Source organism: Cetorhinus maximus, chromosome 19, assembly GCF_964194155.1.
Source record: "Cetorhinus maximus chromosome 19, sCetMax3.hap1.1, whole genome shotgun sequence".
Lineage (NCBI taxonomy): Eukaryota > Metazoa > Chordata > Chondrichthyes > Lamniformes > Cetorhinidae > Cetorhinus > Cetorhinus maximus.
In genome coordinates, this window is record NC_135897.1 from 51,758,120 (window position 1) to 51,774,313 (window position 16,194).

The 16,194-nt window shown below is 40.4% G+C and overlaps 1 protein-coding gene across 5 annotated transcripts in view; it reads right to left on the reverse strand.

The window, feature by feature from the left end:
* The window catches only part of tbl1xr1a (TBL1X/Y related 1a), a 194,653-nt gene that overhangs the window by 111,108 nt on the left and 67,351 nt on the right, over nucleotides 1-16,194 (reverse strand). For 4 of the 5 annotated variants that reach the window (XM_078563841.1, XM_078563836.1, XM_078563838.1 and 1 more), the window contains one exon: nucleotides 3,662-3,741. The exons of the other annotated variant lie outside the window; for it this stretch is intronic. The gene's annotated coding sequence lies outside the window, so the exon portion shown is untranslated. The remainder of the gene's footprint in view (nucleotides 1-3,661; nucleotides 3,742-16,194) is intronic. 5 annotated transcript variants of the gene reach the window in all.

Sequence of the window (16,194 nt, forward strand, 5' to 3'; positions counted from 1 at the left end):
ATATTCCTTAGCCCTAGCGTAACGCATTATTGCTGACCTTCCCTAATTACTATGTTGAGTAGTTCAGTTTTGTAAACATGGAAACAGGACTGATCCATGTCACTAAGCTCCACAACAATAGTAATTGTGGAGCAATGTCATTCTTACATGCAATGCTTGCAGCGGCTGCCTGCCAACTGCTGTGGGGCGGGGGGGTGGGCTAAGAGGGGAAGGTAAGCGGGTGTGCTTTTGGTCTGGTTTAGCCATCACGTAAGCAGAGCCTTGTGTTACTTCAATTCTTAAAATCTACAGATTATATATTTTTCACATCAAATTTTAGAAATCACAATATATTATTTAATTTAATTTAAAATAGAGCACTTGGCCTATTCGGAAAAGGATTACTTTGCTTAAAGAAGAAAGATAATATGGAAACCTGTCTAGAGATAGGGTTTTAGGAAGCAGCCAACAGCCAGTTTCCTACAATGCTATTGAAAGCATAGACACAAGTTAATTGAATCAGCACTTCTCTCATACTTTGAGATGATCCTTGCATTACTACACTGGTGTCAAGCTATCCATTGAGAACAGCCTAGCTACTTGATATGCAACTCATGTGTCAAAGCCAATCTAGCAGAAAACCGGAAGTCTGAGATCTATATGAGGTGATAAAAATAGCAACATGATTGTCTGCCTATTGCAAAAGAACTGATTTGATCAGAAATGTTGTCAGCCAGCTAACCTGCAATTTCCCTGCTTCAGCTTTTTCTTTCCATTGTAATAATGAGACAAGATCAGGGAAGAAAAGCAGCGCCACTGTTGTGTTAACCAAAACCTGAGAGATAAGGTTTTGAATCAAGATTTTGAGCACCATTATTTTTGAGAACTTTAAAAAAAATAATAAAGCAAATACTGTTTTATTTCTTCTGCTTCTATTTTCTGTTATTAAAAGCCATACAAATAAATTTGACAACTGGGGTTAGCTTGAATGTTTGATGGTGATTTCCTATTTCGGAGTGAATGGAAATGCACAATGGGCAGGGTATGCATCCTCCAGTGTAAATTATCACAGCAAAAAGGCAAATGTTGATCTTGTGAATGTTACTCCCAAAAGATGCATATAATTCAAGTTTCAAATCATGATAGATACAGCCTGTCAGTGCATTGCTGGGAACGCGAGTTATAGCTACAACCCTCAATTATGGGAATTTGACATGATTTATGGTTTTTCCAACAAAGGAGATAACATCAAGAGCTATTGCTTAATTGCTCATAGTTACGTTAACTTCTGGCCAATCACTTCATTGTACTAAAGTAAATTAAGTGCTCATCACTAGGCCATTTGGCAGAGTATTTGCAACTGTTAAATCTAGTGTAAGTGTGCCATGTGGGACACCAGAAACTCCAAGATTCATAGCATCTAAATACTCCAAAAGTGTGTTTGTGTGCTCTAGATATTTAGTACTCCAACAATTATATTGCTGTTCTGCATAGGCATTATCACAATGGAAAACATTACCAAGAATCCCCCAAGTTCTCTGATCTATCTGTATAAAAAAAACCCTCAAATTTATGCACACACTTCCCGTTTACAAAATCTTGCTTTCTGTTGTCAACTTCCTCCATTATAAATGTCCCTGTTTAAAATGAAAGCCGTCTACATAACCTTGCTGCACTGTAATTGCACCCTCTTGTCAGTAGGGGCATTGTAGCACCTCAGTTCTGAATTTCTTTGCTCTTCAACTTGTATTACACAGAAGCACTCTTGGTCAAACTAATTCCAGCTCTCTGCAGCACAAATTGTTCAGTTCTGTTATTTAATAAATATAAAATCAAAATCTTATTTAACAGTAGGACAGAATGTAAAATGAAGTCTGAATTATCCCTCTTCCCAGACACCAGAAAACTACATTTAGTCATGATTTTCTGTGTGCAATGTCATAGATTCTTTTATTCTTTCACATGATGTGGACGTCGCTGGCTAGGACCAGCATTTGTTGCCCACCCTTAATTGCCCTTGAGGTGGTGAGCCACCACCTTGAGCCACTGCAATCCACATGGTGTTGGCACACCCATAGCGCTGTTAGGGAGTTCAGGATTTTGACACAGCGATGGTGGAGAAACGGTGGTATAGTTCCAAATAAGGATGGTGTGTGGCTTGGAGGGGAACTTACAGGTGGTGTTCCCATGCTGCCCTTGCCCTTCCACGTGGTAGAGGTCAAGGTTTGGAAGGTGCTGTCAAAGGAGGCTTGACGAGTTGCTGCAGATGGTGCGTCATTGGGGGAGGGAACTAATATTTATATTGGGTGCCAATCAAGCTGGCTACTTTGTCCTGGATGCTGTTGAGCTTCTTGAGTGTTGTTGGAGCTGCATTCATCCAGGCAAATGGAGAGTTTACCATCACACTCCTCACTTGTGCCTTATAAATGGTGGACAGGCTTTGTGGGGGGCGGGGCAGGAGGCGAGTTGCTCGCTGCACAATTCCTAGCCACAGTAGTTATACAGCTGGTCAGTTCAATTTTTGGTCAATGGTAACCCCCAGGATGTTGTTAGTGAGGGATTAATCAATGGCATTGCCATTGAATGTCATGGTGAGATAGTTAGATTCTCTCTTGTTGGAGGTGGTGATTGCCTGGCACTTGTGTGGCACGAATGTTACTTGCCACTTATCAGCTCAAGCCTGACTGGTGCCCAGGTTTTGCTGCCTATGGACATGGATTGCTTCAGGCTCGAGGGGCCGAATGGCATATTCCTGCTCCTATTTCCAATGTTCACTATGACTCATTGCAAATCGAACGGAACACTGTGCAATCAGCAAACATCCCCACTTCTGACTTTACGATAGAAGGAAAGTCACTGATGAAGCAGCTGAAGATGGTTAATAGTACTTGTTTTGTTTAATTTTTGTACAGTAAATGCTGTTTAAAATATGAAATCATACAATCTTCAAACTTCAGTCAATAATCACCTACAGAATTTGTGTATTTCATAGTTAGAATAAGTGAAACTGGTTTCTTTTTATACTTGGCTTCTAACAAGAAAGTGTTGATGATCCAATTTTCCCCAGTGTTGCTATATTTTTGAAAGCAGTTGTTATTTGAAAACTAGAGCATAACATACTAAACAAACTACTCTAGGCTTTTCCTGTTGGCCAGCGCTTAACAAATAAACCCATGCAGCAAAACTTTTGGTCACATCAAATAATTGCTTTGACTTTTCATTATGTATTAAAGTAGTTGGTCCTTATTACTTACTTGAAACAGTTCAAGACTCTGGCACCAAGAGAGGTGGTTGGTTAATGGTTGTTAAAAAAAAAAAGTACAATTTTAATGACTTATTACTTATAAGGTTTCACTAGCTATTTAAAAACATTAAAGCAAAAATAATTTTATTACATTTTTAATGGGGAATCTACAATCCTAAATAAAAAGACAATGCTAAAGATTAATGCGGCAAAGACACACTTTATGTGCTTTAGACTTTGGTTGATTCTTTTAATGTGGGCAATATTCCATTGTAGACACACCCTTGTCAAGTTTGGGTCAATGAACCACCAGCTTTTGATTTTAAATCATGATAGTACAAGGACTTTAAATTAGTACATGAGTGTTCTCAAAGATCACCTTATGGTGGGCTACTGCAGTAGCTATTGTAAGAAAATAATGCAAAAATACAAACTTACTAGCTTCAAACGCTGACTGTGCGAAATCTCAGGTCCAGCAAAGGGTGTAATGATGTCAGTACTTAACAACTCTGCAGCACCTGTACAAAGATAAAAGAATTTTATAAATTTGGCTTGCTCTAAAAATAATAAACTTTAACTTAACTTTTGTTAACCGAACCAGGTCTACTATTTAATACAGAGAAGAACAATGGAACAAATTTTGGCCACAGAGAATTGCTTACAGTACTACCAGTGCTTAGAAAAAGAGAGTCAGCATCTTGGCAATGGGAAAAAATTGAGGAAATAGAACACTGAGGAAAGGGGAGGAAAAGAAAAACATTGTCTCTAATCTTTCCTTAGATATAATCTGCAAATGTCATGTATCATGACAATTGGTATACAGAAGATAGCACACAAAATATAAAGTGTCCACGTTTTAGCAGCAATACAAAATGCATCCTAGTTTCACTTTTGATAACTGAAAAGCTCCAAACCAGCTGTCTGCAATTCAATTAAACCACACCCCCACACACAACCTCACATCAGAGAAACTAATCCAAACCTCACTATTAACCTACCTCTACAATAAATCACAATATCAAAATTAATATATTTTCATGACAACCCCCTCCTTCCTGGAAAATGAACTGTCATTATTTAAAAAGACGGCTTCATTTTCTTAACCCATCTTACATTATCTCATATATTTATCTATATACTCACACTATTACATTACCAGCTGCATGCATTAACATAATATATATACACAAATCCTTGGTATCAACAGAAATCATTCCAGTCCAGTGTCCATGTTTTTAAATGTCCAATTTTCCCTTTTCAGCTTCAAACGCTTAACAATGCATCTGTAATTAGATTTTCTCGACCAGCCACAGTTATAATCTGTAGATTAAATCGTTGCAGTAATAAATTCCATCTGAACAGCCTTGCACTTTTGTCTCAAAATTTGTCCAGAAACTTTAAAGGATTGTAGTCTGTATAAACAATTGTTTCTGACAAATTGTTTGCAATGTAAATCTCAAAATGCCACAATGCTAACACCAGACCCAATATCTCCTTTTCAATCGTTGAATATCCTCTCTACTGCACATTCAACTTCCATGAAAAGTACCCTATCAGTTTCTCAATTCCAGTATCAGCATCTTGCAACAATATGGTCCCAATGCCTACATCGCTTGCGTCAACAGCTAACTTAAATTGCTTGGCATAATTGGGTACTCCAAATCTGGTTTGTGGCCAATTCAGTTTTCAACATGTCAAATGCCTTCTGACACTCCTGTGTCCATTGAAACTTCTTGTTCTTTTTTAATAGTTCAGTTAATGGAGCAACCACACTGCTAAAATTTGGTACAAATTTCCGGTGAAACCCACTCATGCCCAGAAATCTCAAAACTTCTCGTTTTGTTGTAGGCACAGAGAAATCCACGATAGCCTTGACTTTCACATCTCTTGGAGCCATGTTACCATGTCCAATGGTATGGCCTAGATACGTAACCTACGCTTTTGCAAATGCACTTTTAGCCAAGTTCGTCACCAAATTAGCTTCTTGTAATCGACAAAACAATTCTTCCAAATGTTGTAAGTGCTCCTCCGACGTCTGACGAAAACTATCAAATCATCAATATAAACAACACAATTGCTCAATCCCCAATTAATTTGTCAGTCAGTCTTTGAAGTGTTGCAGGTGCATTTTTCATACCAAATGGCATGACTTTAAACTGATATAGTCCACTGGCGTCACAAAAGCCAATATCTCCTTTGCTTATTCCAATAACGGTACTTGCCAATATCCCCTTAGCAAGTCAATCTTTGTGATAAATTTTGATTGCATTGAGAAAGTGGGATAATCTTCCAACCATGGTATAGGATATGAATCTGCTTTTGTCACCACATTCACCTTTCGATAGTCAACACATGGTCTTTATGTTCCATCCGGTTTCGGTACCAGCACAATAGGTGAGCTCCAGTTACTGCAACTAGACTCAATGATGTCATTTTGAAGCACAAATTCAATTTCTTTCTGTACTTGTGAAAATTTTGCCAGATTTAATCTATAGGGTGTTGCCTTATCGAAGATGAAACTTCTACACACACATCATGTATAGCTAAATTTGTCCTCCCCTGCTTATTTCCACAAATAGCTTTGTGTGACTGTGCAATAGCTTCTCCAAATCACTTTGACACTTGTCTGGAAGGTAACTCAATATTGCATTTAAATTTTCAAGTACCCCTTCATTATCCAATTTGATTAGAGGAAAATCAATTTCAGAATCCTACATTTCTACCTCTTTCTCTACCACCACTAACACCTCCTTTTGGTCCTTTTGCCTGTCAAAAGTACTTTTCAAAACATATTTACATGACACACCCTCTGCTTCTTTCTTCTATCTGGAGTATTTATTAAATAATTTACTTCATTCTGCTTCTTTTCAAACCTGTAAGGCCCACTAAACCTTGCCTTTAACGACTCACCCAGTACTGGTAACAGAACTAGCACTTTTCCTCCAGCAACAGAACTACGAGCTGTAGCTTTCCTGTCTGCCTTCACTTTCATCACTTGCTGTGATATCTTTAAATGTTCCCTAGCTAACTCACATGCTCTGTCCAATCTTTCTATGAAGTTTGATACATAATCCAGGAGAGTAGTTTCTGAATTTTAACCCACCAATTTTTCATGAATCAATTTCAGTGATTCCTTTACCTCATGGCCATAAACAAGTTCAAAAGGACTAAAACCAGTTGATGCATTAGGAGCATCCCTAACAGCAAATAACAGGAATGGAATTCCCCTATCCCCTTACCTCTATCTGTGGATAATCATGACTATACGTCCTCATCATAGTTTTTAAAGTTTGATGCCATCTTTCCAAAGCCCCTTGTGACTCAGGATGGTAAGCTGTTGATTTAAACTGTTTTATCCCCAAACTGTTCATTACTTCCTTAAACAGCTGTGACATGAAATTTGAACCCTGATCAGATTTGTATTTCCTTTGGTAAACCATATCTTGTTCAACTCTTCCACAATTCTCTTTGTTGTAATATTTCTCAAAGGTATCACTTCAGGGAACCTTGTAGGCACATCCATCATTGTCAGTAAGTACTGACTTCCATTTTTAGTCTTAGGGAGGGGTCCTACACAATCAATGATGACCCCACTAAAAGGTTCTTCAAATGCTGAATTTGAAATTAAAGGTGCTGGCTTAATCACTGCTTGTAGTTTCCCTATCACCTGAGATGTGTGACATGCTCTACAGAATTTGACTACATCTCTATGCAATCCAGGCCAATAAAAATGTTTTTGTATTTTCACCTGTATCTTTCTAATTCTTAAATGTCACCCAATTGAAATTTCATGAGCTATCCTCAGGATGTCATTTCTATATCCAAATGGATATCTCATTGCACTTCAATCTCACGCACTTCCCTCCAGCTTCCATGATACGGCCGCCATATTCCCATTAAAACATTACCCTTAACGTAATAACATTCTGGAATGCATTCTATCTCTGTTTCTGAGAACGCCATTTGATATAACCGCCTTATTTGCATATCCTTTTTCTGTAACTCTACCAACTGCCTTGAGCTAAATACCTCAGCTGCATTCTCTTCCATTCTTTCTTCTTGAACAATGTTATCAAAACCAGTGTCAGCTAATTGTTCTTCCACACCTTCACCCTGCCTTTTAACTTCCTGATCTTCCTGCTTGAACCTGTGAGCCTGTGATCTTGTTCTCACACAATCTGGAAACAATCCAGGATACTCTCTCTGGAACACTTCTGTTGAAGACACCTCTACAGGCTTCCCCACTATCATAGGCATCACCGACATCTGGGACCCAGCTACATCATTACCTAAAATAAATTGAACCCCTGCAATGTTTCCACTACTCCAACAATCACCTCACCTGTTTTCCACTTACCCTTTAAATGTACCTTCCACAATGGAATAGCTTTAGCACCTCCAACAATTAACAATGGCTTCATGGTCATCATTAGACTTTTAATTCCAGATTTTTATGGAATTCAAATTCCACCATCTGCCGTGGCAGGATTTGAACCCGGGTCCCCAACCCGGCATCGACCAATGCACCGGTAACGACAATGGCAAAATTAGCCCTGCAAGTCCTCCTTACTAACTTCTGAGGTCTAGTGCCAAAATTGGGAGAGCTGTCTCACAGACTAGTCAAGCAACAGCCTGACATAGTCATCCTCATGGAATCATATCTTACAGATAATATCCCAGGCACCACCATCACCATCCCTGGGTATGTCCTGTCCCAATAGCAGGATAGGCCCAGCAGAGGTGGTGGCACAGTGATATACAGTCAGGTGGGAGTTGCCCTGGGAGTCCTCAACATCGACTCCGGACTCCATGAAGTTTCATGGCATCAGGTCAAACATGGGCAAGGAAACCTCCTGCTGATTACCACATACTGCCCTCCCTCAGCTGATGAATCAGTACTCCTCCATGTTGAACACCACTTGGAGGAAGCACTGAGGGTGGCAAGGGCACAGAATGCACTCTGAGTGGGGGACTTCAATGTCCATCACCAAGAGTGGCTCAGGAGCACCACTACTGACTGAGCTGGCCAAGTCCTAAAGCACAAAGCAACTAGATTGGGTCTGCAGCAGGTGGTGAGGGAACCGACAAGAGGGAAAAAACATACTCGACCTCATCCTCACCAACCTGCCTGCCACAGACACATCTGTCCACGACAGTATCAGTAGAAGAGGCCAACGCACAGTCGTTGTGGAACGAAGTCGCGTCTTAGCATTGAGGATACCCTCCATCGTGTTGTGTGGCACTACCACCATGCTAAATGGGATAGATTTCAAACAGATCTAGCAATTCAAGACTGGGCATCCATGAGGCGCTGTGGGCCATCAGCAGCAGCACTGTGCTCGAACACAATCTGTAACCTCATGGCCCAGCATATCCCTCACTCTACCATTACTATCAAGCCAGATGATCAACCCTGGTTCAATGAAGTGTGGAGGAGGGGATGCCAGGAGCAGCACCAGGGATACCTAAAAATGAGGTTCAACCTGGTGAAGCTATAACACAGGACTACTTGCATACCAAACAGCATAAACAGCAAAAATAAAAATAGCTGGAAAAACTCAGCAGGTCTGACAGCATCTGCGGAGAGGAATACAGTTAACATTTCGAGTCCGTATGACTCATCATCAGAGCTGAGGAAAAATAAATGCTGTCAAGCCTGCTGAGTTTTTCCAGCTATTTTTATTTTTGTTTCAGATTTCCAACATCGGCAGTATTTTGCTTTTAGCATAAACAGCAAACTGAGTGTCAGTGGGCAACTTATTGATAGCATGATTGATGACCCCTTCCATCACTTTAATGATGAGGAAGAGTAGACCGAGGAGCGGTAATTGGTTGGGTTGGATTTGTCCTGCTTTTTGTGTATAGCATTATTTCACAGCCAATATTTCAGATTGCCGGGTAGATGCCAGCGTTGTAGCTGTACTGGAACAGCTTGGCTAGGGGCGCAGCAAGTTCTGGAACACAAGTCAGTCCTATTGCCAGAATATTGTCAGTTTCTTGATATAATGTGGAGTGAATCAAATTTGCTGAAGATTGGCATTTGTGTTACTAGGGATTTCTGGCGGGGGGTGGTGGGGGCGCAAAGCCGCCATGGCACGTCTGTCTGAAAACTGCTATGAATGTTTCGGTGATGTGCTGGGCTCCTCAATCATTGAGGATTCTCCTCCAGTGAGTTGTTTAATTGTCCACCCCATTCACCACCATCTGCCGTGGTGGGATTTGAACCCAGGTCCCCAGAGCATCACCCTAGATCTCTGGATTACAGAGTGCAGTGACAATACCACTATGCCACTGCCTCCCCCTGTAATGCTACCTACCATCCTACAGACTTATGGAAAAATCACGTACATGATTTACATTCCAGCCATGGTATAGTATCCACGTTAAGTGGGTGGCAATGTCATTCAAGTTTAGCTTAGAACATGGCAAAAGTAGCTTAATAGATATACTTAGATGGTTCAAAAACTATTTCAACTTACATTCAAACATGTATCAGCCAGGAAAGTGCTTCATGTGCAGCCCTCAAATTTAAATTCAGCAACTATTAATAGAAAAGTTTGCTTCCTACTTTTAAGGACAAAAATTCTAACCCCACCCTTACTCAAACACTTTTAAACCAAGAATATAGCACAGAACAGATATTCAGTAAAGAATAAATGGACATAAATATCAACTGAAAAATACTGACCAATCATCTACATAAACACAGGCATGGACTGCTTGGGCCAAATGGCCTGGCTCTGTGCTGCATATCCTATGCAATTCCTATGTAATAGAGTTACATGGCTGGCAGCCAGTAACCAGTGGAGTTCCACAAGGCTCATTGTTGGGCCACCATTAGGTTTAATTTTCTATTAATTTAGAAGAAAGAACGGTGTTCAAAATGCCCACATTTTCAAATAACACAAATAAATAATTTGGCAGCAATGGCAAACAAATAATGTAAAAGCACATAAACCGAAACAATTCTTAACAAGCTCAATAAGTGAAGTGGCAGATACAATTCAATACAGAAAATATGAATGATTGGGCAGATGGAAGGTTATGCGGAAAATGTGCTAAATGGGAATTTACTGGAGGATAGAAATCATGGTGTTTGAGTGGACAGGCCACTAAACCCATCAGCACAATGTCATTAGGCTGATGCATAGCAAGGAACACAATATTTATATCAATAGAAGTCATTTTTAAACTAGTTCTGGCCCTGGTGGAACCACATCTGGAATACTGCATGCAGTTTTGGTGTCCTTATTTCAAACAGGATATTTAGTTATTAGAGGCATTGGAGAAGGGTTACACAGTTGATCCCAGAACATAAGGAAATGATGTTTGAGGAATGATGAAATATTCTGCATCTTTTCTCTCTTGAAATTAGAAGATTGAGTGGGGCATGATAGTCACGTTTAAAATTATGAAAGGTTTAGGCAAATTGAATCCATGCAAACTTCACCATTGTGTACAAAATTTACGCATAATGGGGTCGTATTTGTTCTCAGCGGTATTGAAGAGAAACAGGAGTCACACAGTTGCCACTCAGATTTAAATTCAGCAGCTATTAATAGAAAAGTTTGGATCTTACTTTTAAGGAAAAAATTCTAACCCCACCCTTACTCAAACACTTTTAAACCAAGAATATAGCACGGAACAGATATTCAATAAAGATTAAATGGATATAAATGTCAACTGAAAAATACAACATTGTAATAGATTATTGACCAATCATCTACATAAACACAGACATGGACTGCTTGGGCCAAATGGCCTGGTTCTGTGCTGTATATCCTAGTACAGTGCAATTCCTATGTAATAGACAGTTACGGAGCTGGCAGCCAGTAACCAGTGGAGTTCCACAAGGCTTATTGTTGGGCCACTGTTGGGTTTAATTTTTTATTAATTTAAAAGACAGTGTTCAAAATGCCCACATTTTCAAATAACACCAAATTGGGAGCAATAGCAAACAATTAACGTAAATGCACACAAATTGGCGTTCTTTTTTCTCTGCAAGGCTGGAAGAGAGTATTCTTTCAGTATTCCTGGTTTAACTATGGATTTCTTGCAACTGCTGACTTACTCCCCTCTATTCTTTGCATTTTCCTGCCTTTTTCCTTGTATGAAGATTGGATTTTTTACTATCTTAGCTATTTTCTTAACATACTTCCATTATGTCACAAAAATGATCTTTTACATAATCTAACAATTTTTTGCTTTTCTATTGGACAGGTTATTGACCCATTAACTTCCTCTCTGTAATTTCAATACCTGCGCATCTGCTCTCCATGTTGTACTTTTTCTAACTTTACTAAAAGGTTTACTTACCTATCCAAAACTTACATTTGTCTTTTTTTAATTCCTGATACTTGCGACACTTTGCTTTTGGGCTTTTTTGAAAAACATGACCCAGTATGTAGATAATATGAGGGTAAATACTTTGGTTCCTACTGCACGTGTAATATAATGGGAGACAGAACATAAATACACCACTGGAAACTCTCAAAGGTCTTTCCAAGGTTTTTTTTTGAAAAAACAAATCCAGGCAGAAAAACCCAATACCTAGTTTGATCTGGGTATATTTAGTGCCACAACTGTATCTAACATTACTCCTATATTTGGAGTCACATTTCCTTAATGATCTTTCTTAACATGAAAGAGAGATATAGATCTGAACAGTCTTACCATAACAAACTTAGCAAACCTCTAAATGTCTAGGGGTAGGCAATGGCATAGTGGTATTGTCACTGGACTGGTAATCCAGAGGCCCAGGGGAATGCTCTGAGAGAATCTAACCATTGCCCCTTGACATTCAATGGCGGAATCCCGGACTAACAACATCCTGGGGTTGCCACTGACCAGAAACGGAACTGGAGTAGCCATATAAATACGGTGGCTACAAGAGCAAGTCAGAGGCTAGGAATCCTGTGACGATTAACTCACCTCCTGACTCCCCAAAGCCTGTCCACCATCTATAAGGTACGAAGCAGGAGTGTGATGGAATACTCTCCACTTGCCTGGATGAGCGCAGCTCCAACAACACTCAAGAAGCTTGACACCATCCAGGACAAAGCAGCCCACTTGATTGGCACCCCTTCCACAAACATTTGCTCCCTCCACCACTGATGAACAGTGGCAGCAGTGTGTACCATCTACAAGATGCACTGCAGAAACTCACCAAGTCTCCTTAGACAGCACCTTCTAAACCCAGGACCACTCCAATCTAGAAGGACAAGGGCAGCAGATAGATGGGAGCACCAATACCTGGAAGTTCCCCTCCAAGTCATTCACCATCCTGACTTGGAAATATATCGCCGTTCCTTGACTGTCACTGGGTTAAAATCCTGGAACTCCCTTCCTAACAGCACTGTGAGTGTATCTATACCGCATGGACTGCAGTGGTTCAAGAAGGCAGCTCACCACCACCTTCTCAAGGGCAATTAGGAATGGGCAATAAATGCTGGCTTAGCCAGTGATTCCCATATCCCATAAATGAATACATTAAAAAATGAGAATTCCACCAAGCAATAACCCTTCTTAAAGCCAGAAATGAATACGCTCAGTAGTACAATGTCCCATCAACGTGAGTAACATTGGCATTTATTGTTCACCCCTATTGTCCTCAAAGTTGATGGTGAGCCTTCTCATTGAACCATCACCTTTCATCCGAATTCCTAACCAAGTCAATAATTTATCTTTAATTAGTTAACAGTTTCTTACTAGGAACTTTATCAAATCCCTTCTGGAAGACCATATAAATAACATTCACAGACATTCCTCTGTCTGCTACTTTAGTCCACACATACAAAAATTCAAATCAGATCAGTCAGGCATGACCTACCCTTAACAAATCCTTGTTGGCTCTCTCTGATCAGCTGAAAATTTTCAAGGTGTTCATTCACTTTATCCTTAATTATTGACTCTAGCAATTTCCCAATATATGCTAGACTAACTGGTCTATAATTGCCTAGTTTCCCCTTGCCTTTCTTAAATAACAGAGCTGCATGCAAATAAAGGAATGTTCCCAAATTGCCAGAATTTTGGAAAATTATAGTTAAGTGCAATATGCTTAAACATTTCCTTTAAAACCATGGAATGGGAAGCATGTGGTCCTGGGAGTTTGTCACTCTGTAGTGCCATCATTTTCTTCACTACTGCTATTTTACTTATAACAGTTTTGTTGAACACCCTACCTTAGTTTAATATTAGTTTCTTTGGGATGCCCACAAAAAGCAGGACAAATCCAACCCGGCCAATTGCCACCCCATCAGTTTACTTTTGATCATCAGCAAAGTGACAGAAGAAGTTGTCAACAGTGCTATCAAGCAGCATTTACTGAGCAACAACCTGCTCACTGATGTTCAGTTTGTGTTCTGCCGGGGCACTCCACTCCTGACCTCATTACAGCCTTAGTCCAAACAAGGTAAAAAGAACTTAAAGCAAGAGGAGAGGTGAGAATGACTGCTCCTGAAATCAAGGCAGCATTTGACCAAGTATGGCGTCAAGATGCCCTAGTAAAACTGAAGTCAATGGGAATCAGTGAGAAAACTCTCCACTGGTTGGAGTCCTACCTAACACAAAAGATGATGACTGTGGTTGTTGGAGGTCAATGATCTCAGTCCTACAGGGTAGCATCCTAGGCCTAACCATCTTCAGCTGCTTCATCACTGACCTTCCCTCCATTATAAGATCATAAGTGGGGACGTTCGTTGATGACTACACAATGTTCAGCACCATTTGCAACTCCGCAGATACTGAAGCAGTCCGCATCCGTATGCAGCAAGTCCAGGACAACATTCAGGCTTGGAGTGATAACTGGAAAGTTCCCCTCCAAGCCACACACCATCTGACTTGGAAATATATCACCTTTCCTTCAGTGTTGCTAGGTCAAAATCCTGGAACTCTTTCTTAACAGCAGTGTGTGTGTACCTATACATGGACTGCAGCAGTTCAAGAAGCCAGCCCACCACCAACTTCTCAAGGGTGATTAGGGATTGGCAATAAATGCTGGCCTAACCATGAATGGCCATATCCAGTGAAATAATTTTTTTTTAAATTGACATCTTTCTCTACTGTAAATACTGATGCAAAGTAATTATTTTAACATGCCTGCCGTTTCTTCATTTTCATTGATATCAGCATGCTCAGCTTTCTTGGGAACCACATTGCACCCAACCAGCGTCTTTTTTAGCTGTAAAAATTGTGCGCTAATTTTGATATCCCTTCCAAATTTCTGCTCCTAATCCTTTTTTGTAGCTCTTAGCATCTATTTTGTCTGCTTTTCCTGTTCTTTATATCTCTCCCAATTGCCAGGATCTGTGCTTTTTTTTACATTTTTATATGTTTTTTCTTTTAGTTTTATGTTGGTTTTTACCTCTACAATCCACGAGTGGGGATATAAACTGGTCCTATATCAGATTAAATTGTTGAACACCTCCCATTGATCTTTTGTCATTTTCCCCATTAACAGCTTCACCCTGTTTCCTGTGGAGAGTCTCTGCCTCATCACATTGAAGTCATCCTTGCCTAAATCTAGACTCTTAATAGCTATTTAGCAACCACAACATAGTACAGTTTAAGTTTGTTATGGACAAGAAATAGACAAGTTGCAAAAAAATGTTTTGGATTGGGGGAAAGCGGATTTTGGTAAAATAAGGCAGGATCTGGCCAAGGTAGACTGGGGACAGTTACTTGTGGGGAAATCTACAGAGGAACAGTGGGGAGTGTTCAAAAAGGAAATGGGGAGGGTACAGGCTCAACATGTTCCCTCTAGGGTGATAGGTAGGAGTAACAAGCCCAGAGAACCATGGATGATCAGAGATATTCAGGTTACGATGAGAAGGAAAAGAGAGGCTTTTAGCAGGTACAAGGGAAGCAAATCAGCAGAGGCATTAGTGGAGTACAGACAGTGCAGGGTGGAGCTTAAGAAAGCAATTAGGAGAGCAAAGAGGGGATATGAGAAAGCTCTGGCTGGTAAAAGTAGGGAAAATCCCAAGATATTCTATAAGTATATCAATGGGAAGAGGATAACCAGGGAAAGAGTAGAGCCCATAAGGGACCAAGGGGCCAATCTATGGGTGGAGCCAGATGACATCGCTAGAGTGTTGAATGAATACTTCACATCCGTCTTCACCCAAGAGAATGAGGATGAGAATCTGGGAGAGAGACTGCGAGGTTCTTAAGCAAATTGATATAGGGAGTGACAAGGTATTGGAGGTGTTGGCAGGCTTAAAAGTGGATAAATCTCCAGGTCCAGATGATTTGTGTCCCAGGCTGCTGAGGGAGGAAAGGGAGGGGATTGCAGGGGCTCTGACCCAAATTTTTGATTCCCCTCTGGCCACGGGGGAGCTGCCAGAGGACTGGAGAACAGCTAATGTGGTTCTGCTATTTAAGAAGGGTTGTAGAGAGAAGCCAGGGAACTACAGACCAGTGAGTCTCACGTCAGTGGTAGGGAAACTATTGGAGAAAATTCTGAAGGAGAGAATCTATCTCCACTTGGAGAGGCAAGGTTTGATCAGGGATAGTCAGCATGGCTTTGTCAGGGGGAGGTCATGCCTAACAAATTGGATTGAATTTTTTGAGGAGGTGACCAGGTGTGTAGATGAGGGTAGTGCAGTTGATGTAACTTATATGGATTTCAGCAAAGCCTTCTGACAAGGTCCCACGTGGGAGACTTATAAAGAAGGCAAATGCACATGGGATACTGGGTAATTTGATAAGATGGATTCAAAATTGGCATAGTTGTAGGAGACAGAAGGTGATGACAGAAGGATGCTTTAGTGACTGGAAGCCAGTGTCCAGTGGTGTACCACAGGGATCTGTGCTGGGTCCCCTATTATTTGTCATTTATATAAACGACATAGATGACTATGTAGGATTAGTAAGTTTGCGGATGACACAAAGATTGGCCGGGTGGTTAACAGTGAGGTTGAGTGTCTTGAGCTATAGGAAGATATAGATGGGATGGTCAAATGGGCAGATAA